Below are 24856 nucleotides of genomic sequence, written 5' to 3'. Positions count from 1 at the left end.
CAGATGAAAGCTGCAGAGATAAAATGGAAAGCTCTTACCTGCCAAGCTCTCAGGTTAGGGTTCTACGTTGCCCTCGGATCTAACAAAGCTATAAAAGAACCATATTAAGGAGATGCACAGTTGCATTGCTGTAAATACCAAGTGTGGCTTTTTCCAGCCTCCTAAAGACCTGGATTTTTGCTTCCACAATTTGCAGGCTGTTAGCCATAGGTGGTTTAAATTCTTGGTATTAAAAAAAGCTCAGAGCATTGCTGACAATTAAAAACAGCTTTTACACATGCACAATAACGCTTCTCATGCTTTAAAAAAAATAATATGCATATCCATATTACCATCATAATAAATGCCACAGAGTGACATGATATGATTGAGTATAATGGTTCCTTTGGAGCCATTATGGTCGATCAGTAAATAATACACTTTTGAAATTGTCTAACTACATATTTACACTTGTCAACTCTCATACACTTCAGTGACAGAATTTAAAAGAAACACTGTAAAGAACTGTAAGAACATTAAACCACAAAAACATTATGCTGAAATAGTATTAAGGTTTGACTTAAACCCACAAAAACATGGAAATTTCAGGTTAAGGCAAAATCTCCCAAAGTGACACTGTCTTTAGCTCCCAAGCTGTGTCCAAATGCCTGCAGTGATCCAGGAAAAGTAAGGGATGAGGCAGGAAGGCAGGAGACCATGGGGTCATGGTGGTCCATGTGAGAACTGAGCTCTGTGTGGAAGGCTCTGGTCCCCAATTTAATGAGAAATCTCATGGGTGAGAACCAGCCCACCAGCAGCAATTCAGCTGCTCAGCAGAACAGCATTTCATGATATTTTATATAAACAAAGCCCGGGCCTTTCTCTGTTTATTCAGATGAAACTCCCAATTAAGTTGAGAAAAATTAGTCTTCATTTGTTTCAGAAGAGGCCCCATTGAGACACTGGGAGTTTTCCCTAGCTGAAACACATGGAGAAAAACTTCAGGCTTCAACCCTAAAAAGGCATTGTCAAAAAAATACGTTAAACAAACATGACAGTGGATCATTAATATCCCAAAGATTCACTCCATGTGGGGAAAAAACAAGACTGGGAAGGAGAATGTTTTTTCAGCAGTAAAATAATGGGCTTGGTGATGTCTTTTTTAATTGATAATTTTGTGTCGCTTGTTCAGCTGTAGCCACTTTTGCTCCGAGCAGTGGTGGCAGCAACTTTATTGGTTCCAGTAGAGCTCTGCTGAAAACAATAAGCATCAAGCTCCCCAGTGCCATCTGTCTTTCTGTGAGAGTCACATCCTGCTGCCCTGGAACCAAGGGGATATTGAATGCTTGGGAGGTGTCAAGAGCAGCCCCAGGCCCACGGCAACTCCTCTGCAACAAAAGGACCCCAAACACTTTCAGATGCTCTGCACTGAAATCCTGAACCAGACTTTAAAAAGCAATGATGGATATTTTCCTAGAGCAAAAGCCTTCCTTTCATATATATCTGTATCTATCTCCTTGCTCAGACTTATCTATTACCTGGCTTGTGAGAACAAAATCCATAAAGGCTTGGCAGGGCAGGCTCTTGAAGTTGTTTGAAGGCACAACCACCACACCCCTGTCAAGAGGGAATTACAGCTCGGTTTTATAGACAACTCTCCCCTCGACTGGCTGATGACAGAGCAGCCTCCCTCCACGCTCAGCATCTGGGATTTTACAGCCGCTGTATATAAATGGCATTTTCATGACAAACAACTCTATATTCGGTTTCCTTGTATATCTGAACGTGAGAATGATCTCTTAAGGCTCTGCTGGGAAGAAGTATTAATGAAGACAAAGAGCACTTCAGGCTGTTCCCCCCTGGAGCATTACCATGATGACAGTATAAAGACTTTGTCCTACACAAGTACTTTAAGTCCACATCCTCCTCCCCAAGCAGCAATCCAGGACCCCCCTGCGTGCCTGACCCTCCTCAGCATCCCACCACCCAAACCCACCTGACGAGGACAGAATCTGCCATCAGCTCGTAGAGCTTCCTCTGGTCTCTCATTTCACAAGGCCCCCCTGGAGATATTTGCTTTTGTCTAAATATTATAAACCAGGGTAAGACGAAGACTTAATAAACCCTGTTGCCTTTTCACTTTGTGCAGCGTCTGTCTCCTCTCACCCAACCTCACGGCTCATGCAAATGTCAGAGCCAGAACAGTTTTTACATCTCCTCGGGTCACCCCACAGTGATACCAGCAAAGGTAAACAAACTACTGAAGTCTGGGTATTTTTATTTCAGATGGCATGTAAATCAGTGGATGAAAGCTGGGAATAAACTGGCAATATGAGGGCAGCTTATTTAAGTTTCCTCCCCCAGCTCAGTGTTCCCTCAATGTAATACAGCTGACATAACCCTACACTAAGGAAAAAAAGGAAAAACCTAAAGAGATATAAATATTTTCTCCAAAGTCAAAGACTCTTCCTTCAATGTGTTTGGCCAACTCTTACAGAAAGAGAGAAGCATTTCCCTACCAAAGGCAGAAATTTTCACCAGTAAAAAATCCAGAGGGGACCAGACACCACCTCAAGTGCTCAGGATGGGTACAGGGTTCATTGTGGGACACCCCAATGAGGAGCCCAGGTACCAAGAGTGCTTGGGATGGGCACAAGCTCCACTGGGAGCAGCAGAACCTGGGATACAGAAGGTGCTCGCTTCCTGCTGTACCACGGACACCTCAAACAACAGCCAGAGCAAGAGCTTCCTCCTGGGACTCAAATCACAAAATGACTGTGTAGAGCTGAAAGCCCCTGGAAAGATGGGTTTTTAAGAGCAGGAGCTCCAGCTGCCACCTAATTGTCTGACCAGTGGGTGCCCCAAGCCCACGAGCTCCTCACACCATTATCTCCTGGCAGAAAGATGTTATGTGCTCCCTCTCTACCTCCCTGTTTAAAGCTTTCTGGCTGCTGGGGAGGAAATGATTCTGCCTTGCTCTAACTTCCTCTCCATCACCTTTCTGTCTGTGAGGACTGGTGAGAGAATGTTTCCACTGCTCTTACACTTCCACATCATCCATTTCTGAGGCCCTTACAGGAAAAAAAAGGCTGTCTCCCATCTCCTGCTGGTGATAGCTTTATCAGATAATAGCACAAAGCAGTATGGTCCTGTAAAGCTGTTCCCAATACCCAGAGGTATCTGAATTGCAGCAGTGAGACAGATCATGCCTGCTGCCTTCACCCACCAATGGGCAAAGCCTGAGCAGCATCTAAGGGACCTGTCTACTGAAGAGAGCATCACTACTTTAACCTGCCATGAGCAGTTGTTTGGCTTCTCTGGTTTTCTACATGCACATTGTATTTTTCTGTATTTTATTTGAGGTTAAAACCTGCTGAAATTTGATAGCACCAGACATAACAGTGCCAAGGAAAAGGAGCCTCTGGTCCCTGAGAGGGACTTCTTTCCATGCTGGCTTGACACATAAAATCTGCTTCCTCAATTATGTTTTCCCTCTTACCTAGACGTGACGGTGTGAAAACATAATAAAAGCTCTCAGAAAAGAAGTTCAAGGAAGCTGATAAAGTATTTTTCAGATCCCATAAATACTTTAATGCCAAAACAGCCACTTGCAGAGCCCAGCTCTGCCCTGTGCCACGTTGCTGACTGCGGGCATTCATGCCTTCCCAAAGCACCTCAATCTCCAACAGCCTAAAACCGGCCCTGAGCAAGAAAAACAAATCTGTTGCCACACAAAACTCCAGCTCCAAGCCCCACTTTGCTCTGTTAGCACTCTGCATCCAAAGAGGTACAGGTGCTTTACAAGGGTTTGTCGTACACACATCTGCAAACTCACAACTTCACGTGCCCCACAACATCTCTGCTGTGCCACTCCTGGTTCAAAATATCCCTTCACACATCTCAAGTATCAACGAGGTGATTTTAATCATGCATTCACAACCTCTACCGAGCCAGGGTGAAGCCTTGCAGATAAAAGCTCTGCTCAGGACTTTAAGTTCATCACCTTCCCAAAGCAACGTCTTTTCCTGTTATGTGATTTATTGGAATAATAGGTATTATTTGCATGATAAAACAGATTAGTTGAAAAACCGTCCCAATAAATCATTATAGACATAGAAAAGTCAGGGCTTGCTCTACTGCCACAACAAAAATGCTCTATTTGTTTTTCTAAATATAAAGCAATGAAAAATATCACAAATTTGGTCAGGATAGAATTCTGCACTAAAGCTCCAGTTTAGGTGTGAGAAGACTTTTTTACTGAGAAGGCGTGAAATTCCCCCTTCTCTTGGTGATGAGAAATGCCCCCTGATGTCCCAGCTCCTTCAGGACATAGCCGAAGTCGAAATAATTTTCAAAACTAATATGTACACTGAGTAACATGGTTAACATCATCCAATGAATTTAGATCCACCTACACGGTATAAATATATCTAGATAAACTGTCACCTTCAGCAGAATTCATTAAAATAATGTTGTATCTTCCTTGTTAAATGTAATTTTTTTAATTGAAATTTAATCTTACTGCATTATTTGGTAGATTTTTAATTGACATTTGTAGTAATTAATTGGTAAGCATTACAGCTTTGTCTGAAGAATTTAAAACTAAATTTGACATCGAGATTGGCCAGCCACTGCTGTGAGGTGCCTGCTGGGAGCATTTCATCATCCTCCCAGCCCCTCCTGCTGATCAGAGGTGGGAGATGATGGTCTCTTTCTTACAGTCATGAATTACATTACTAATGTATTCCATTACCACCACGCAAATGTCATGTTAATTCCTGATCATCATCAAGTCATACAATGGTTTCCACGCTGGCACCCAGCCAATTAGCGGTGTGGAAAAATATTCCGCCAATTATATAACTTGAATTAGGTTAAGGACTCAAGAGAAAGCAAAATAAATGCTTTGAAAATACTTCTGAGATAAAATGTAAGTTGACACTGTCTTCATGTGCTATAGCCGATGTTATACAATCTGATAGGCAGCTGCCAACATTCATAACTGTTTATTAAATCTAGCCTCTCTTTATGGTGGCAGCTAAGATCTGTATTTTTACCAATATTAGGTTCATTGTGTTATGAAAAAAGACCAAAATACTTAGGAGCATTCACACCAGCTTATAAAACTTACATTATGTACTTTATTAAATTGTTAAAATTACTTCTTCTCTCCTCCCCCTGCCACAGAGAAAGTTCCACGGACAAAAAAGTTTCAGAAAAACAAAGTTTTTCTGGAGCCACTGATGCCAGGAGCAAGGGAGATCCTGCAAGGACAGAAGTGACATCTCCAGGCTGCTGCCACCTCTCCCTCCGAGCAGCTCTGCCAGGGGATGCCAGGCTGGGCTGCTGGAGCTCCCCCCACCCCACTGACACACACCTGGGTTAGCACAACCTGGGGGAACCCACTCCTGCTCCACCACAAACCCCTCTGCCTCTTGCTCCCAGGGTACCACAAGAAACATCACAGGGCAAATCCAGCCAGAGGGGAGGACTGAGGGAGGAGAGGGGCACTGTTACAAGGAAAGGTCCCCACAAATCCACATGGGAAGGACACAGCAGGTCCCTGACGCGCCGTCTGCCCGGTGTTCAGCGCCGCCAGCAGAACCACCAGGCTTTTAGTACCACCCCATTATTTTGATTTGTTCTGTTCTTAACTCAATTTATCCTACAAGCATGGTTATCTTCAATTTAAAAACGTACACAGCACCGGCTCCTCGACTTTAAAAATTTATAACTACGAGCAATTTGTTAAAACCTTTTACTGTATCTTTCTCATTTTCCGAGGTGCTGCAATGAGGCAATTCACTGTTCTGGCTGCTTACCCCAGATGACCTTTGCCTGCCATAAAATGGTATACAACTAAATGCTCTGCTTTAAATAAAACCCTTGCCTCTTCGAAAGGGCCCTACGTATTCAGTCAACACAATCAGCAGAAACCACATTTGGTTACTCAATAAGCTGGAAACCTTTAAGGCGCGCACGGCGGTGAATGAATTCCTGACATCACCAGGGACACTCGAGTGGGGAACAAGAGAGACCGCCGAGAAGTGGCTCTTGCTGCAGCCGGAGAAAGGATCACTCCTTTAAGCTGAACTCTCAAGGAAAACGAGAACAAAAACTGAATTAGCTCGACACGTACCCTCTGCAGTCAGCACATTGCTAGGCAACTTACCATCTCTTGATAGAATTATGGTGGAGGGCTGGTCGTACATCAGGGTTAAGATGAACACAAGCACCAGTTTGGGCCAACTGCTCCTTTCCAGTGGGAATGCTCAATGCTTGGTCATTTCCTATTATTATTCTGCAATATTTCCTAAGCACCTAGAGAGTCTAATGCATTCAGAAGGTATTTTAAAGCTATTATGTGACATGAAAATTTTAAGATAACTGGAAGTAAGTGAATTTTAGGAGGAATAGCGTGAATCTTTTTCTTTGTTCAAGCCAGCATTTGGAGGGAGTTAACAATCCTTCTTCTCATTGCTTTTATTTTTTAAATGGTGAAGGTGTCCAGAGGGCACATTACTCAAACACTTTGTCTTTACTCCAGATGCTGGTTGACCACAGCTCCACACCTCCATAATTCAACTTGGTATTTCAAGTGGATGCTTTGAAACACTCTGGTCCTTCTGTTTGCCATTGAGACCAGGCACAAGGGGCCATCACAAGCAGTACCACAGGGCTGTCACAGCACCCAGAGATGGCACACTCCACCCATGCCAGCCTTAGAAGGGTTTCGACCTTTAACAATACCTGGATATTGAGATTCCGACCCCAGGCATTATTTACATTTACTAAAGAGGCATTAAGCAAATGCACAGAGTGCTTTAAATCGAGGCATGTACCTTGCATATAACCCCAAGTTTCCCATGCATACTTTATAGGCACAAAGAAATAATTAATTACCTAACCACCGTGATTAAAATCAATTGATTCATATGCGACAGAGCAGTGGGAAATTTTTGCATGACTGGAGAAGTGTGGAATTGGTCCCCGTTTGGGGATCTCAGTCCTATCAGTGAGGTTGGTAATTCAGACATGAAGGAAATGGTAAGAATCCCTCTCCTCTATGCACACTTTGAGCTGCCATATGGGTTTATTCAACTGTTTACTATACCAGTCGGTAAAAACTGAACAGCTATTATAATCTTTGCTAAATGACATGGTAATTATGCTACCTCTGGAAAAAAAGAAAAAAAAAAAAAGAAACAACCAAAAAAATTGCAATTCACTGATGTACAAATTTCTCAGGGTTTATAATCTTTGAATTGAAATGCACTTTCCAACACACAGAGGGATATTAAATATATAATAGAAACCTGAATTTATTTTAAAAAACAATTTGTGCTCCCAATTCCTACACAATTTAATTATGCAGATTTCCTGGTTTGAAAGATTTCTTACACAGACTTTCCAGTTTTGCTGCAGAATGAGATGATTCTTGCTTTCCCAAACTAAACTGCCCCTCCTCTCACCCCAGTTATTGAGAGAGGCAAGCAGGAGGAGGCAGGTAAGAGGAGTGGGCATGGAAAGTGGGCATCCCCCAGGTTCCTGGGGGATGGGGACATCTGGAAAAGGCACAACCACCCCTTGCATGGCACAAAAGGGACCAGGGGGCTTCTTGGTGGGTTACCCCACAAGGAAAGGCAACTGGTCCTTAACAGAGGAGGGGTGTCACTCCAGCATCCTCTCGAGCTTGATGAAAACAGGCTGTTCAAGGCTTTGTCTCCAGATAACCCAGGCTGGGCAGCAGCACCAGGGTGAAGTACACACTGCAGGACAGCTCTCCTGTGTAGCAGTGACACCATTTTGTCACTGGGATGCAAGTGCAGCAAACCCTGGAGTTAATGAGCAATGGCTCCTTTGAGAGTCCCTCATGTGACACATGATGGCAAGGAGACCTCTCCATGTCCATATTTAATCACAACACGAATTGCCCACATAAGCTTGGTTTGGATCCTGTCTATCTGCAAGGATTCAGTTTTGGACAGTAGCTTTGCCTGCATGACTGAATTCCAGTTTCACCACCAAAGACCTCACACTTCATAGGATTCAGCAGGATGAAGAGAAGAAAGAAAAGAAATAAGTGTTTTTTCTGTATAGGCAATATTTGATATTTCTGTGATTTCATGACAATGAAGGTTGCTTTGGGATTTTTAAGAATAGTGGTGACTTGCTTTTAAACAAAGACAATACAACCCCTCACCACCATATTAAAAAGGGGAGAAGAAAAATGAGGGAAAGATAATTTGTAAGAAAGAACAAGTGAGAGTTATTGCAAACTCAGGCTTGACAACTCACCAGTTTTACTTGCAGGCATCACACATATCCATTCATGACTCAGGGCAAATACAGGAAAGGATTGGAACCCTTCTCATGGCAAATGTGTCTGGAAGCCGGAGTCACTCAGAAAAAATGTTCTCAGGAGACTGAAAGACAAAAACATGTTTTAAAACTTCACTCCGTTAGAATCATATCAAAGCCTATCGTTTTCCTTTGAAAGTAAAAGGTGGTTATAAATGCTGGAGCTGGGGGAAGCATTACAGAAGCATGTCTATGTATCAAACTATCACATAACAGACTCTATTTGGCTTTAAATAAAATCAAAACTTACAATATTAAGAAAGGGTTTTAGAGACAAATGCTTATTTCACATTTGCAACGTGCTCCTCCGACAGGAGAGCTTCTGTTCCTTCTAAATACAAAAATGTGTCACCATCCAAATCCACATTCTGCCTGAAAACACTGTACTGAGCACAAAATCCAGATACTTTAACCTACTTTACATTATCAAAATGTAACACTCTCTGAATTTCTGAACTATTTACTTTCTGTCTTCACTCAATGCATCCTGATAAAACCTTAATAAAATGTAGAATCTCTTGTTAGCATTAATCTTTCCTCTGAGATAAGGAAAAACACATATAAAAACTATTTGATGTTCAGGGTGGAAAGGCAAAATTTGCAAACATCAGTTAAGAAATACCAATTAGTATGTTTTTTTCCCCAGCTATTAGTAACACAGATTGAGCTTAAGTTTAGCTCAGAGGAAGCTGCTCCCTGTACAGATGAAACACCCATTTTACTAATAAGGGTGTTTTAAAATAAGATGTATAATATCTTCACTGATAAAGTATCTGCACCGAGTAACAACTCATACTCAGAAATACAACCAGAGGTGCTCCCAGGGCTGTTCTGCATCACACCTATGAAGCCACATGGGATTTAAACAGCAGCTCCGGTGCCTGCTCAAACTGGGCAAGGGCACACTGTGCCCTAATGAATGCACCAACACCTGGGAGAGCCTCTGCTCCCAGGACCTCTGCACAACAGGGACCTGCAGCATAAACCCCAGGGGACAAAACAAACTTTGCAACGGAGAAAAACATCTTGAAAAACTCGAAGAAGAAAAAGTATGATAGCAAAAATCACCTGTGGTGCTTCTGAGCCCTTCATTCCCCAATCCCCAAGGCAGTGGCTGTTCCCAGCCCTCCCACATCCACCAGCGCTCTGACAGGGGCAAGTACTGCATCCCCAAATTAATCTCACGGAGTTAATTATTTTGGCAGTCCACTGCAGCCTTCCTCAGGAACATCTGGAAGCTCCGGTCTTAGCAACAACTGTATGAAATTTTGTAAGACAAAATCCAGGTACTTCTCTGGCCTTGGGGCTTTCTCCTGTTCTTTGCTGAATGCGCAACGGCTCAAAGATCACAAGGGTTCAGAAATCTAAATATAGGGATTATGTGACCCTATTACAAAACTGTGCTACACAATAAAAATAGCTCCAAAAGGGGTTTTTAAACAGCATTTATGCTAAAAATTACTTCTTTCTCAGGGATTCTGAAATACCTGCAAACCAAAAGTGACCTGCATCTTGCATTGGTTGTATTTTATTCATGAGGGGCAGAGCACTTGAGAGAAGCAAAGGAGCAGTGTCAGAAACACATATCCGAGCCTTGCTTTATTGCTGTGCTTGATGACAGATATGCAGATGGGTTTGTAGCTGAGCAGAAAGCTGCATCTACATATGTTGGGACAAGATATCCCCAGCTGACCTTCTGCACCACAGTATTCAACTAATCTTTATCCATGATACATCTGTAAGGCAGGAAAGTAGCATTAGCCCTCTTTAAAAGATGAGGAATCGAGGCTCATTTCAGCTAATGCTTGCTCAGTAAAGTTAATGTTCAAGACTTTTGAAGTGAAATTATTGTCTAAATAATATATATGGTCTGCAGAAGATGAGGGCTACAGTGTACAGAAGCACTGTCCTCACCTGCACATCACTCCTCACATCCTTCCTCAGCATAAGGAATATCTTGGCACCATTGTGCCAACAAGCAGATTTGGAAGCTGAGAGAGCTCCTACCAAGGAATAAAGAAGCAGTACAGGGAGGAGGCAAAGACATTCCATCCAGCTTAGCCTGAACTCTGACAGTGCACCTGGAAAAATGGATGCTACTTACGCCATCAAAAACTGACCTCACTCCACAAAACATTTCTTCAGCCAGTTTTCCCAAGAGAACAAAGCCTACATGATCACCATGTACTTTCTGCACCCAGCCCCACCTGCATCTTTTGAATCCCTTGGATTTAATGGGAGAAGAGAGCTCCCAGAGACACGAGTTCTCACGGCATTAACTCTGGGGCTTGCCCACTGCTAGCCTCCAAACCCACTGGATCAGCTGTGTCCCAGAGCCAGCTGGCTCCAGGCACAGCAGCAGATCCAGGCTGAGCTCGGCTCAGCAGCAGCTCCAAGATGAGCCCGGCTCAGCAGCAGCAGCTCCAGGCTGAGTCCAGCACAGCAGCAGATCCAAGCTGAGGTCAGCTCAGCAGCATATCCAGGCTGAGCTCGGCTCAGCAGCAGCTCCAGGCTGAGCCCGGCTCAGCCCAGAGGCACACAGGCAGCTCAGGCACTTCCATGGACCTCAGTGCTGGAGAATCTGGAGAAACAGCCCATACTGCTGGGGGGAAGGGTGGAGAAGCAAGAGGAACAGATTATAGATCGGTTCTGATAAACTCAGGCCTTTAATGATCTACCCACACACTCCAGTTCGATCTGGCATTGACAAATTGAAGCTTTTAATGATGTGCCCACACATTTGAGTTGGCCACTCCTCTTCTACAACTTTCACAAAAATAGCATGCTGGGTTAAAGACACAGAAATTCTAATGCTGCTGCAACATGAGCAAAATCCTTGATCAATTTTTGGCAAACCTTCTTCCCCAAAAGATTTTTTGACAGGGCTTCCAGTAGAGCCCTCTAACACAGACCTTCTGCACTGCCCTGTTCCCATACAGATTCTTGGAAGGCTACAGCTCGATAAGGGGCAATGAGATGCAGCAGCTGTAGCATAACTGAAGTACAAAGTCAATCAAACCTTGAAACAGGAATCTGGGCTTCATTAATTCCAGCAATCACAACGTTTTTATTATCACTGTATTAATCAGAATAGGAAACCTATTAATCTGCCCCCAACAAAAATTAATCTTGGTAATATTGAGCAGATTTGAAAGACAAGTTTTAATATTTCACTATTTAAATCTCAAAGGCAGAGGCACACAGCTCAGATGATCAGGCAGATCACTGTGGACTTCATCTCATCAGCATCCCTCACCTTTCCCTCTCTGTGCACCTCCACCCTGGGGTCCAGCTGCTCCTGGGGCTTTCGAGGGAACCCAGAGCATCATTTCCTACATTAAACTGCAGAACTGGCTGCAGTACCCGATGCACTGAAGAGGTGTCAAGAGTTTATGCTGTAAAGGAACAGCACCACAGCCAGCAGTGCCTGGCTGGCACAGGCTGGAAGTGCCACCCATGCCAAGGGCTGCCTGGGTGTGAGGGGATGTGTGATGTCCTGCAAAGGGCAGGACACACCTGAGTGGCAGCAGAGCCATCCCTGCATGCACAGGGCAATGACAAGAGCTGCAGTGGGAGAAAAAAGCAAGCGCCTGCAAAACAAGAAAGTATCTGAAATTCCTGTGCTCCACCGGAGCGAGTCAGGGATTGCCACACAGATCTGGCCAGGTGAGTGCACCAACCCCCCAAAGCTGCAAAACATCCCCCCAGAAACAAAGGGCATCAGAACACAGCCCAGTTTAAAGGAGAAAACAGATGCCAGAGGAAAAGTCCTTACAAAATGATGGCAATGAGCAGGATGAGTCAGAAAGGGGCTAAGGAAATAAAGACAAATGACAAATGTGACTGAGAAAGGAGGAGAACCATCCAAAGCACCTCCAGATACCCATGCCCTGCCTGGGGAGGGTGACATGGATGAGCACATGGCTGCAGTTCCTTTTGCTGCTCTTCCATCATCATCCTGCTGTGGCAATCGCTGATGGACAGCTTATTCTGCTATTTGGCCAAATTTTCATTAAAGCAGCTTTCACCAACACATGAATACATCCACACATGAATCAACACACACCTCGGGACTGTATCTGGCACAATCCAGGCCCGATCAAAGGCAGAACTTCAATCATCTCACGCACGACTCACGTCAGGCTGTTTACTGACTGCACTGGAACCACAGAACCCTGTTTTAGCTAATGATTTCTCAAAGCCATGTTGCACAAAAGAAAACAGGTTCAACTTGTACATCAGTGCCTAAGAGACTGCTCCAAAACAGACAACTGTATGAAAAGTTGTGCCCATGTATACATATATACAAAACTGTTTTTAAGTGACTGTTTTAAATTAGAATAAATCTGTGTTCCACCAATTAAGCTTTGAATGCACGGCTGATATCGCTCGCTATTTTAAACAAGCAGCATAATAAACGCAAAAATTCAAATATTTTAGAGAAAATACTTGGAGAGTTGAGACATTAATTTTGCCATATACAATCTGTTTCACAGGGATTTAAAAAGCTTTATTGCCACCCTGGGTACATTGGAATAAAGATGAAACACCATCCTTTCCTATTTACATATTAAAAAATACGTGCCTTCTTGGTACAGATTACCAGGCTTGCTGATACATGACTCTGTTAAAAACAATACAGCCTGTCTAGAAAAGCCAAAGCCCCGAACTAGAAGTGTCCTTGCACTCTAACAGGTTCCAAATGGAAATAAAATGTACTGCTGGCTTGTTTATCCTCCCCTCTGGCAAGTGTCCTGGGGGAGTGAGGCAGAGGAGCTCCCCAGGGCTCTGCCTTAACCATGGAGCTGTTTACCAGCCACCAGAACCAGCAGCAAAATAAAGGGAGTAAAGGAAAGCCTTGAGATCTCAGGATGTCTACATCCAGGTGGGGAAAAAAAAAAAAAAAGAAAAAAGAAGGAACAAAAAAAAACAAGTACCAAAACTAATCAAACAAAATATACCCTCAAAAAAACCTCCTAACATCCTTACTCTTATTTCTACCTAATATATTTTGATTGCAGCTTGAGATGATCAGCTAAAATGTTTCAATACAGACATTTTTTCCTCTAAAATAAATAACCTTTTTCCTTTTTTCCCCCCCTTTTTTCCCCTTTAAATAAACTGCATTAGAAACACATGTCCAAAGCATCCCTAAAAAGACCACAAAGTCTGCATGCAAGGGGAACCTCATTGCACCGAGTGGTAACATTTGTTCTCCCCTTTCAGCTGGGATCCACCTCAACTTTTTGATGTTGGTTGGAGCTTTTATTTGCAAATAGAGCAGAGCTGCCTGGGATGGAGGGCTCCTCGGGAGCATGCCATGTGGCCTGCACAGATGTTCCTTTTATTCCCGTGTCCCACAAGGCTCCGAGGCTCGCCCGTGTTAAACAGATTACGCAAGTAGAACACTTGATTTTGCATGTCCCCCTTTTTTTCCAACAGTTGTCTAATTTACTCAACTCATTCTGCCCCTTCCTTGTCCCTCACAATCGCTATAGAAAACACAGAAAAATGCAGCTGAAGCAAGGAAGTTTTTTCCTCCAGGAGCAGAATATACAGGAATGCTCAGCATCCGCAAACAAGGCAGAAATGCAGAAGAACAAAACTTATTGGGACAGTAAAGTAATCGGCTCATTAGTCGGGCTGTGCTAAAGAAAGTTCATTATGTCCCAGCAGCACCAGTTGCTACAAGTAGCATAATCTCTCACCCTCATTTATATGTCCAAATGAGAAGTGAACTTTAAAGAAAAAAAAAAAAAATCTAACACCAATTATGGGTGCTAAGCATTTGAAAATCCTTGAAAATCTGGCCTTCGACTCGGTCACAAAGAAGGGGCTTAATTTCCCGGCTGTCAGGCATCCCAATCAACAACTGAAGTCAATGGGATCTACACAGCACCTTATTAAAAAAAAAAAAAAAAAAAAAAAACAACCAAAAAACAACAGAGCCTAAGAGGCCCATTAAGGAACTGCAGCTACAGGGAGAGAACCTCGCTGCTGAACCCAGCAGCAATACACAGCTTTGTGCACCAGCCACTTTGCTCTCATGCTTAATTTGATTAATCATTTTGGTATTATCCCCAATTAGAAAAGTGTCTAACAAGAAAAAAAAATATTTAAAAAAAAAAAAAGTTTAAGTCTAAGGAACGGCAGCTACTGAACACGCAACGACTTGGGACTTCTGGCATTTACCAAGGATACAAAATTGAAACTAAAAATTGCGGACAAATACAAAGGCATTGGTGTTTCATCCAGACTGCGGATTATGAATTTTTTTTTTTTTAATAAACTGAAACCGAATTCCAGATGTTGAAAGTTGGGAAGTAAAAACTGCTTTAGCTGTAAAAACACAGAAAGGTGAGACAAAAAATTCTGCTGAAACATAATGAATCTTAGGGATGAAAGCGAAGCCCATGCACCCCCTTCACCAGGAGAGGGCTGGGACAGGGAATTTTGCACTCTGTGTGCCAAGGCAGGCATTGGCACAGGGGTTTGCCCTGAGTTTCCTTTCAGGGCAGAGCAGGAATCCCCAGGAACTCCTGCAGCAGGAAGGGGAACAAACCTGCCCTGCAGTTCTGGCTCTGGTGTGAAGAGAGCCCACAGGACCTGCTGGCACCCAGACCTGGCTCCTCGCAGCCCTCGGGTGGCACCTGGCAACTCCACCTGTGCAGCAACACCGGGGCACTTGTGGATGCCATGGACACAAATCAGTACATCCCAAAAAGACCCACAAACCCACCTTTTCTTCCACCAAAGTCCAAATCACCCCTGACACAGCAGAGCCACATCTGAGGCTCCGCAGTCCCTTCAGCATCCAAATACAATCCAAATTTGGACCCGCATGACTAGTTCTCGGTTTCTTTTATGGGCTTGATCACCACCAACACTCAGGGATTTTGAAAGCAGAATTCAAGGCAGTAATTTGAGATCACTGGTTTTGCCTCTGTTTGTTTCCATCACAGCATCCACGACGCTACAGATGAACACAGAACATTCAGAGTATCCCACAGAATCCCACCAACTCCTTCCCAGAAGTGACTGAGTCTCACCCTAAAATTCAGGAACAGCAGCAAATGTTTGGATTCTGATAAGAAGGGGAATATTCATCAGCATACTTCACTAGTGATGCAGTCACAACTTGCAAACTTAGTCACAGAAATATGACTGAACTTGTCTGCTACCACACAACAAAGTACCGTCTAGTGGTTAAAATCGGAGGACATGATTCAGGAATGCAAGCCTTTTCAAAGAAGAACTAAAACACATGATTAAGTGCTGTTGAAGTCAATAGGCTGATTCAGAGACCAACTTCTGGAGCGATGGATAATACTCCCCACATTGCCATATGGCTCTCAGTCAAACTTCCTAGAAGCATTTGCTAATACCAGGTTCCACCACAGCTTTTGGGAGGCCTGCTTTTCTTTTGCCCTTTCCCCCCCCCCCTTTCTTTTTTTAAACCTATGTCTGGGATAATTTTCACCCACTCTGAAGATCCTCCAGGCTCTCACTGACTGAGAGAGAATGTGCAGCCGTGACTACTGCAGGGTGGTGCAGATTCATGCAACAACTAACAGTCTCAAATGCAAAGTTATCTATATATATATATATATATATATAGATATAAATGAATGCAAGAACGCATTATATAAATATATGCTATACAGAATAATAAATGCAAATCTGTTATAATCCAAAGGCACTTTTTGTGGTGTTTAGTGAAAGGCACGCAAGCCTGTTACAGTGATGAAATCCAGCACAAGCATCTTGGCCAGCCGAGGGATCTTTGCAAACAATCCCAATCCCACCTCAGAACTCCCGAACCCGCTTCCTTTACGGCTTGCAAATATTTCATTTCTCCTGCCAACTCCCCGCTCACTGCTGCACTAAAACGCTCTGTGGCAGGTTTGCTACTCTGCTAATCTGTATTGTGCACAGACAGCAGCCCCTTGTCACAGCTTCCTGCAGGGTGGTGACACCAGCACGGCCACCACGTCCCACCCCTTAGGCAGCACTGCCATCCCAGGCCAAGCAAATCCCCATCCAGAGGGTCACCCCATTTCCTGGGAACGCCATCCAACAGCACCTCCTGCTCCCCAGCCTTCCCCAACCCTGCCAACACAAACACGCAGCAAACCAAACCTTTTAGCAGGATAAATGGATACCCAGCAGTGCTCAAGCTACATTTACAGCAACTCGGTTACAGTTTGTATTTGTATTTATGGGATGGGAAATGAAGGGGAAGACCACTGGCAGAGCCACCCACTGACTTTCATGCCTTCCCCCATGCACACAATTGAAACATTCCACTAATTTTGCACATTTCCTAATCCTTGAAAAGGTTGAAAACTTACTCTTTACGTTTAGTCACGGAAAAGAAGAAATAAAACAAAAGCCCAAGGAATTCTTGCTGGCTTTTTGAAACACTTCACAGATAAGGCGTAACATCATTTTTAAGCAGTTTGAAAACACCCTGTTACTGCCTACAATTAAATAAATGTAATCACAGCCTAAGCTGGCCCTCCCGGCCATCTGTCTTTAAGGCAATGGGGAAAGAAGAGGCGCTACAACGTGCAGTACTTTTTCTGGCTTTTAAAGTGTTTCTCCTTATTCAATATCTAAATTAAATCAAATGGAGTATACTAAGTAAGCCCATAAGACACAGCGCATGATGCAAGAGTCTTAAAATCCTTATCTACTGAGCACTCCAGCTTAAAGGCTGATGTTTTATGTTCCCCTGCAGCGCACGGGGATCCTGCTGGCTTGGCCAGACTAGGAAAATAAGCTTCGAATGACCAAATGCAACTGCAACTCGAAAAGTAGGAACCAAACCAGACACAACAAACCACAGAGCAGCCGCCCCAGCCCGGCCTGGGCTCACCCAGCACTGCCATTCCCTCCCGGCAGCGACCGACTTCACCTTCCCGGGCTGCTGATAAGGTGCTCGGGATCCCAAACCCGTGAGTGGGGCCATCAATCACGATGTTTTCAGCCCGGGATGCTCGGGGTGAGGAAGGCAGGGAGCCGGAGTGCACTGGCCGAGGCACAGATGCGCGGAGTTGTGCAAATCTGCTGAAATTCCAAAGTTATGAATTCCCCGCGTTTCAGCGATTCTGAAGACGCCCCTGAGCCAAAACCCACAGCGCTGTCTGGATGTTCTCCCCACAGGTCCTGGGGCAGGGGAACTCACCCCATCACACCCCCACAGCCCCCATGGGTATTTTGGGTCATTTTCTGCCCGTGAGCATCCTGCAGACAGCTCACAGGACAGTCATTCCCTGGGGCTGTTTCCTCTTTATTTCAGTGCACCCAGGGTGGCAATAATGCTTTTTAAATCCCTGTGAAACAGATTGTACATGGCAAAATTAATGTCTAAATTAATGTCACAACTCTCCAAGTATTTTCTCTGAAATACTTGAATTTTTGTGTTTATTATGCTGCTTGTTTAAAATAGCGAGCGATATCAGCCGTGCATTCAAAGCTTAATTGGTGGGACAGATTTATTCTAATTTAAAACAGCCACTTAAAAGCAGTTTTGTATACATGGACACAACTTTTCCTGACCTCACTGACCCTGGGAAAAAATTGGGTGTTCCTCCAGGCTCATGCATCTGAATTTACCTCCCATGGCAGAAGCAGGGAGCACCAAGTACTGCAGGGCCTATAAATACCAACTTCCAGTAACATGCAAATAAAACCAGAGCTCAAAGTCCAACTTCACCATCTATCCTCCAGGTTTGTATGTGTTTCTCTCCTGAATGCACGTCATCAAAGCATAACTACACATGAAACATCATTTTATTTGTCCAATAAAAGGGACATTTACCACAAGTAAGAGTTAAGCAGCTCAAATATTAAAATGGGAATAAAACTTGCTGATATCAGTAGTATAAATTAATACTAGTAGTTGATTAAGTCCAGCTGTATTCTCAGACTTTTATTCTAAGTCAGACTGAGATTTTTTCACTAAATTTATGTTACTAAATAATATAACTGACTTAAGTCCTTAGTTCTCAATCACTTTAGGTTTTATTGTTAACTCATCTTCCCTACATTTGGCACACCTGCCCACAGAAACAAACAACACATTGTACCTTTTTTCCGCCATAGAAAAGTTCTGTAATTTCCACCACATCTACTAAGTATGTTTGGAGGTCAAACTTCAGATCTCTTCCTTTGGGCTTTTTTTTCCCCCTTGTTACATTTCAGCTTATAAGCGCCAGAAAAACGGTTTCAAAAATGAAGGGGGAAAAAAAACCAAAAACAAAACTAACACCTTCTGAGCAGGAAAAAAAAAAATCATATTTCCTCTGGACCAGACATCACAGCTTGAAAAGGCAGAAAGGGAGAGGAAAAAAGAGGGAGCCAGTTCATGCTGCAGAGCAGGCGCTGGGCTGGAGCTGTGACGCCAGCACTGGGACATCCTCAAATCCACACAGCATTCCAACAATGCAGAGCAAAGCACTGCCACCCCTGCAGCCAATCCAGGGCCATCCCAACCCTATGGGCAGAATGCATCTATTTGTGATGAAGAGATAAGCTGAGGTTTAAACCGTGGTGGTTGTTTTTCAAATCTTCTAAAATCAACAGGAACTCGGCGCACAGCTCTCCAGCAGCACTTGGAAAAATTGAGTTCACAGCACTGAGGGCACAGGGGGAAGCCTAGCCTTAGCCAACATCCTTTGGCATGAAGAGATTGCCTGACATCAGCAGAAAGGATCAAACCACGCTCTGAGAAGTTCCTTAGAGATGTAATATAAAAAAAAAAAAAAACAAGTAATATTGAAATAATAGTGATTTATTCACACAAGTAAGGGCTAAGAAGGACAGAGAGGGAGGGGAAAAAAAAAAAAGAAAAAAGAAAAGAGACACCAGCCTACAGCAGCAGTCAAAAAAAAGAAAAAAGTAATTTCAGGGCCCAAGCCAACAGAATTTAAAAAATATTAAAACAATTTCATAAAACAACACCACTACAAGCCCACCCAAAGCAGCAAGAAACCATTTTTACTGTTTCAATCAAATACAAAGCTGATACACTAACTTAAAGGATCAAGAGAAAATAAGATATGTGGGATGGCAATCTGAATGTCAAGTTTTACCCATGTGAGTTCAGTTATAAATGCTTGGAAAATGTGATTCCCTAACTGAGAAATAGCAGCTGTAGTATTCAAAGGTACTCCAGTAATTACTGGAATGCTTGCTGAAAAACTAGACAGAAGCTAACATCTTACTTACATTAAATACACATTCACCACAAATTAAAAGAGCCACAGAAAAGGAAAAAAAAAAGAACAAAAAATAACAAAACCAGAAAACAATCAGGCGAGCAGATGTTCAAAAAAAAAAGAATGGGGAAAAATGACAAGAGAAGGCCAGATGCTCATTTCTGGTGGTTGTCACAGTGCAATGAAGGTACCCCACACCACCAGCCCGCTCAAGTCACCAGAGCTCAACAGCCAAAGGGAGTCAGATTGTCACCTCTACATCTGTAAGTGGTAATTTCATCCCAGATACTGCAATAACACACTGCCTTAAAATCTCCGAAATGCTGCCTAGTCATCTGAGACAGGAGTAAAACAAGCAGCAACGCCAAGTGGAGTTGTCTGCTACTGCCTGAGGGACTCCTGGGTTTAGCAGCCGGGCTGGCATAAGGATTGTATTATCGAGGAGTGCCCTGCTCTGCTTTATTAAGTGCCAGTGAAGTGTCTATTGCACTCAGTGCCTGGGAAACACGGTGAGAAACGCCAACCACCAACCACCAAACTACAAATTAAGCTACTTGACCAATCTGTGCTCATTATCAGCCGCTGGTCCCTGGAAATAAACCGTTCTGGAAGCGAGGGGCTGGTGACGTTAGCAGAGACGGGGGAGAGAACCTCTCTGCAGCGAGCAGAAAGCCCCAGGACACGCTGGTAGGAGCAGCGAGTCCACACCCAGGCTTTGGAAGGAGGTACCCGAGGAGAAGTTATCTGCAAAATGTGCATCACACTCTCCTGGCTCTCTTCACACCTCCCCCTTCGCATCCCCACTCCCATGCACCTTCGCGTCTATTCCCACACTTCTCTCGCTACCCACATCCTGAACATATTTATGTTGTAAACATCCATTTGGAAGCACTCGGCGAGCCTGTGGCACACAGGAGGATGCTGCTCTGAGCTTCAGGAGGCAGCCAGCTCGCCATGACCCCTCTCTGCCTCTCCCAGCTGCACAGGAGGGGAAAGAATTACTTGGCCCTCACACTTATCTTTTATCCACTCAGGATCCAGATTATTGCCTAATAAAACTTCACGGCAAAGCTATCAAAAATTAAAGGGATATCTCCCTTCCTACATAATGATTTGTCACCAGCCAGACCTAAATCAGGATTGATGAGGTTCATGGTGCCTTCCTTCTTTTTTTTTTTTTTTTTTAATTTGGCAGAATTTCCTGATATTTTTTTTTGCAGCCCTTCTCACTCCTTACTGACACAGAATTTCTCCTTCAGTGCTCCAGACCTTACTTCTTTATCAAGATGAAGTAAGAGGCGAAAGGCAGCTGAGCCAGCAGAAATGTTCCCACTGTCCTTCAGGAAACAGAGAAGAGTCCAAGTAGTTGGTATGATTCAGAACTAGTGGTAGAAAAAGGACAAACCAGATTACAGCAACAGAGGACTCCATCCAAAACCTGCATCCAAAGAGACTCCTGCTAACATATGGTGGAAATGTGACTTTTTGCAAATATCCTCCGCAGAAGCCAATTCCTCTCCTCCACCCAAGCCACATCCAATAGCTCTAGTAGAGCGAGCTGTTACTTACACGTATTAGTCAGGATAGGCATCAGCCATGATACCAATTTTAATCCATCTAGCTAATGAGGAATCTGCCATCTAGTTAACGTGCTCAGACCCTCCAGAGAAATTAAAATCCACCTATTTAGGCTGCTCTCTCACTGAGCACTGCCCATCCCAGAGCACGGTGTCTGCTTTTCTCTCATCATCGTGTCCCGTGCTCCCTCCACAGCACCAGCACTGCTCAGCTCCACCAATACAAAGGAGAAGCACCTGAAGCAGAATTGCACTGAAAAGACAGAACTTGGAAAGAATGCGTTAGCAACTTCAATCCAAATATAAAATGCATTTAAAGGTCATAATTTGCATAACTACATCTCATGTTTTTTGTTGTGCGGGGTTTTTTGGGTTTTTTTTTCTTTTTTAAATTGCTCTATCCTGGAAGGTGCAGAGCACCAGTGCTTCTCATTTAAAGTTTTGACAACTCTTAGAGCTGCTCAGTGCACGGCAGGAGCAGCTCTGCAAGGCATTCTAGGACCACACTAACAGGTACATAACATTAATAGAAAAAGCCTTTTCAAATGACAGACTAAAGGAAGGAGACACAGTGCACCATTATCACATGAAGACATGGCTGGGCTGACACAGGAGTTTCACTTTCTTGTGATGCAGTCTTGGTAGTAGATTTAGAAAAGCAACAAGATGCAACCAGTCGTAACAGGAAAAGCTCAAAGGGCCACAAAATGCCCCAACGATTGTCATAGGTTTTTTTAATCCTTTTGTTCACTTGGATCAACATCTGCTTCAATCTACATCCAACAAGGATGCTACACTGATCCCCTAAACCTTCATCCTCAAACCCAGACCCACTCCCATGAGAAAGTGTCATATTTTCCTTGAAAGGACTGTAACTGGAAGAGTAGCAGGTACGAGGAATGCCCTCTTCAACCGAAATGAAAATCGGAGATGCTGGAACATTCAGCTCTTGCTTCCTGCACAAAATTAATTATAACGGCCAATCTGTGCTGCTGCTTAGTCTGCAGGGGAAAAGATGAAATAGCTAAATTGATATCATGGCAAAGGAAGAGCTCATCACAGCAATGTCTGAAGCTGAAGTGGAATTCTGCCTTCGCCTGAGCTACAGAAGGGAACTCTAGAGATGGCTGAAAACTGTGGCTACAAGCCTGCAGCTCCCCCAGCTTGTATAAATGTGCTTGCAGAGATCAATGTGCTCAGAGTTGGGTTCAGAGGCTGAATGCAGCTCTATCACCATTAGCACCTGACTGACGATTGACACAAACCACACACCACCTACAAAGGCACTGCACAGACCCAAGCATGTGGGAAATGCAGGCTTCCCCAAAAGCCTCTGTAACATCTCAGATGTTTTCCCACATGTAAAAAAAAACTCAAAAAACAAAACAAGATCAAGGTTGCAGTATCTGTGTTAAATGCATTTCCACGGCATCTGCTTGCATTCCTTTTGAAAGTTAAGAAATATGCTGTTTATTCTGGATTGGGTACAAGATCTTTCTCCCAAAAGCGATTTCCTCCCAGTGTGGGACCCAGAGTCCAACCATTAACCCAGCTTTGCCACATTTGCCACTAAAACACGTCCCTAAGCACTACATCCACACATTTTCTGAACACTTCCATGGATGGTGACTCTATCACCTCTCCTGGCAGATTGTCCAGTGCCTGATCATCCTTTCAGGGAAGAAACCTTTCATAATATCCAAATTACACTTCCCCAGCACAACCTGATGCCATTTGCTCTTTTCCTGATGCACTTTTCTTATAGCCATCAACCCTAAAACACAAACCTGGTAAGAACTGCTGCCTTTCCAGCACTGATCCCTGCAGCCTCCCCACCCTACTGGCTCCGAGGGAAGGAGGATGAAGCTCCCCACTCCTGGTCCCACTTACCAGGGATCGTTGCAGGCCCCAGGACGAGAAGTGGCTCCATGCAATGATGCAGCATTAAGTGAGAATCGGAGCAGGGACAGTCCAAACTCTCCAGGGCGTTCTGGCAGGAGCAGATCCACTCACAGCCTCAGGCGTAGTGGGGAAAACTCACAGGTTCCCTTTGCTGCAAGGCGTGCTTTGCTGTGCGCTCTTGTTTGTTTGTTTTGAAATATTCTGGCAGTGGAAACAGAGTCACTGTTTTGTTTTTCTCCCCCACATATGCTATATAATTTTGTCTCTAGCACTCGCTTCTTGCTTACTCAGTTGCCTATAGTCTGCCTCTCTCAGAGGAACGCTAGCTGTGTTTGTCCCCAAACTGTATCCTGATCCAACTGCTTTGTGTCATCCCACCAGCCCAGCTCAGGGAGCAATGATCAAAATATTTGCACTAGGACGCAATGCAGAGAGATGGGCATGCAAGTTATTTCAGAGTAAAGCTGACCCACAAGGCTGAAGGGTGTGCAGAAGTGTTTTGGCTACTGAACTCAGGAAACACGACATGAAAAGAGGGAGTAGTGCTACAAACAATACCAAGGCTTTGTTTGTGCCAGATACACTGCTAAGAAAAATACCACATTTCAGCTACTCAACACAGCCAGTCCCCCTGCAAATGACTGCACATCATGGCCACGCTTCCAGCAACATTTAAATATGGCAATAAATTAATACAGGACATCCCAACTGGCCATGGGTCGCAGTCATCAACAAGTAGGTCATACTAATTCTGGAAGGCTGTGAGAGGCACATAAAACAGTGTGTGGCAGCAGTCCGAGGCAGGGATGAAGCAATCCCCACTTCAGCTCATCCAAAAGCACTGACACAAGCCCAGGTGCCAAAGGGATCCAGGACCAAGCCATTCCCAGTCTACGCAACTCGCCTGCCATCTCTGCAACTTACAATTAACTTCCCAGACAAAACGCAAATACATTAAAAAAATACCCAAGCCAATTAAGACACAAGTGTTTAAAGACATGAGTAGTAATTACAAATGCATTATTCATACCTAATTTACAAGATGAACTTCTTTCAGTAAAATATTAAACTGTTTACATGCATTCAGGAAGACAATTTCCCAGCCCTGCGCGTCCTGCTCTGGAGCGGTGACTATTGCTATGCAACAACTCCACGGACTTACAGTGTACACTATGGAGTAATCAGAAAATGTTTGACCTCAGATATCTACTTGACCCCACAGAAATGCAGACTCGCTCGCTATAAAATCCTAAACAATGGGGCAGACAAGGTCAGAGGGTCAAAGCAAGTATTAACAGGTCATTGTGCAACCCACTTGGGAGCAATTACTTCTGGTCACGGCTAAGTGGACACTTGATTGAATACCACTAAGACAGCTCACATCCCACAGATAACAATCCTCACAGCGATTAAGAATTAAAGCCCCCATGATTCAGCCTTTATTACTCAAATGAACCTAACTATTCCATAAAAAACTCTTGGTATATGCATGATGCAAGGTCTAAATTGAAATGCCACCTCATTAAACAATAATATCTAATTTTATCTAAATGAATTTTCATGAAAGTACGCCACACAGCTCAGGAATTTTTAAAATGAATTATCACAAGTGATACATAATTTCACCAAAACTGCTGCAGGAAAAAAAAAATTAGCTTCAGGGATGAAAGGGAAACATCTATGCTGAATGAAAATTGCACTTCTTTCTGCAAGCAGAAAGGGTAAAAGGGGGCTTCAGGGCTTCTGCTAGACAATAGAGGCAGATTTTAATCAAATCAACACCTTTCTGCTATGCCAGGTATGCTCACCTACCCC

At 43.8% G+C, this 24856-nt stretch overlaps 1 protein-coding gene across 11 annotated transcripts in view; it reads right to left on the bottom strand.

Moving 5' to 3' along the window:
• The window catches only part of FOXP1 (forkhead box P1), a 379555-nt gene that overhangs the window by 326160 nt on the left and 28539 nt on the right, over positions 1-24856 (bottom strand). For all 11 annotated transcript variants that reach the window (XM_088171262.1, XM_088171263.1, XM_088171257.1 and 8 more), the window contains one exon: positions 8278-8405. The gene's annotated coding sequence lies outside the window, so the exon portion shown is untranslated. The remainder of the gene's footprint in view (positions 1-8277; positions 8406-24856) is intronic.

Source organism: Sturnus vulgaris, chromosome 11, assembly GCF_052056855.1.
Source record: "Sturnus vulgaris isolate bStuVul1 chromosome 11, bStuVul1.hap1, whole genome shotgun sequence".
In the NCBI taxonomy this organism is placed as follows: Eukaryota; Metazoa; Chordata; class Aves; order Passeriformes; family Sturnidae; genus Sturnus; species Sturnus vulgaris.
This window is presented reverse-complemented; position numbering and strand designations above follow the sequence as displayed.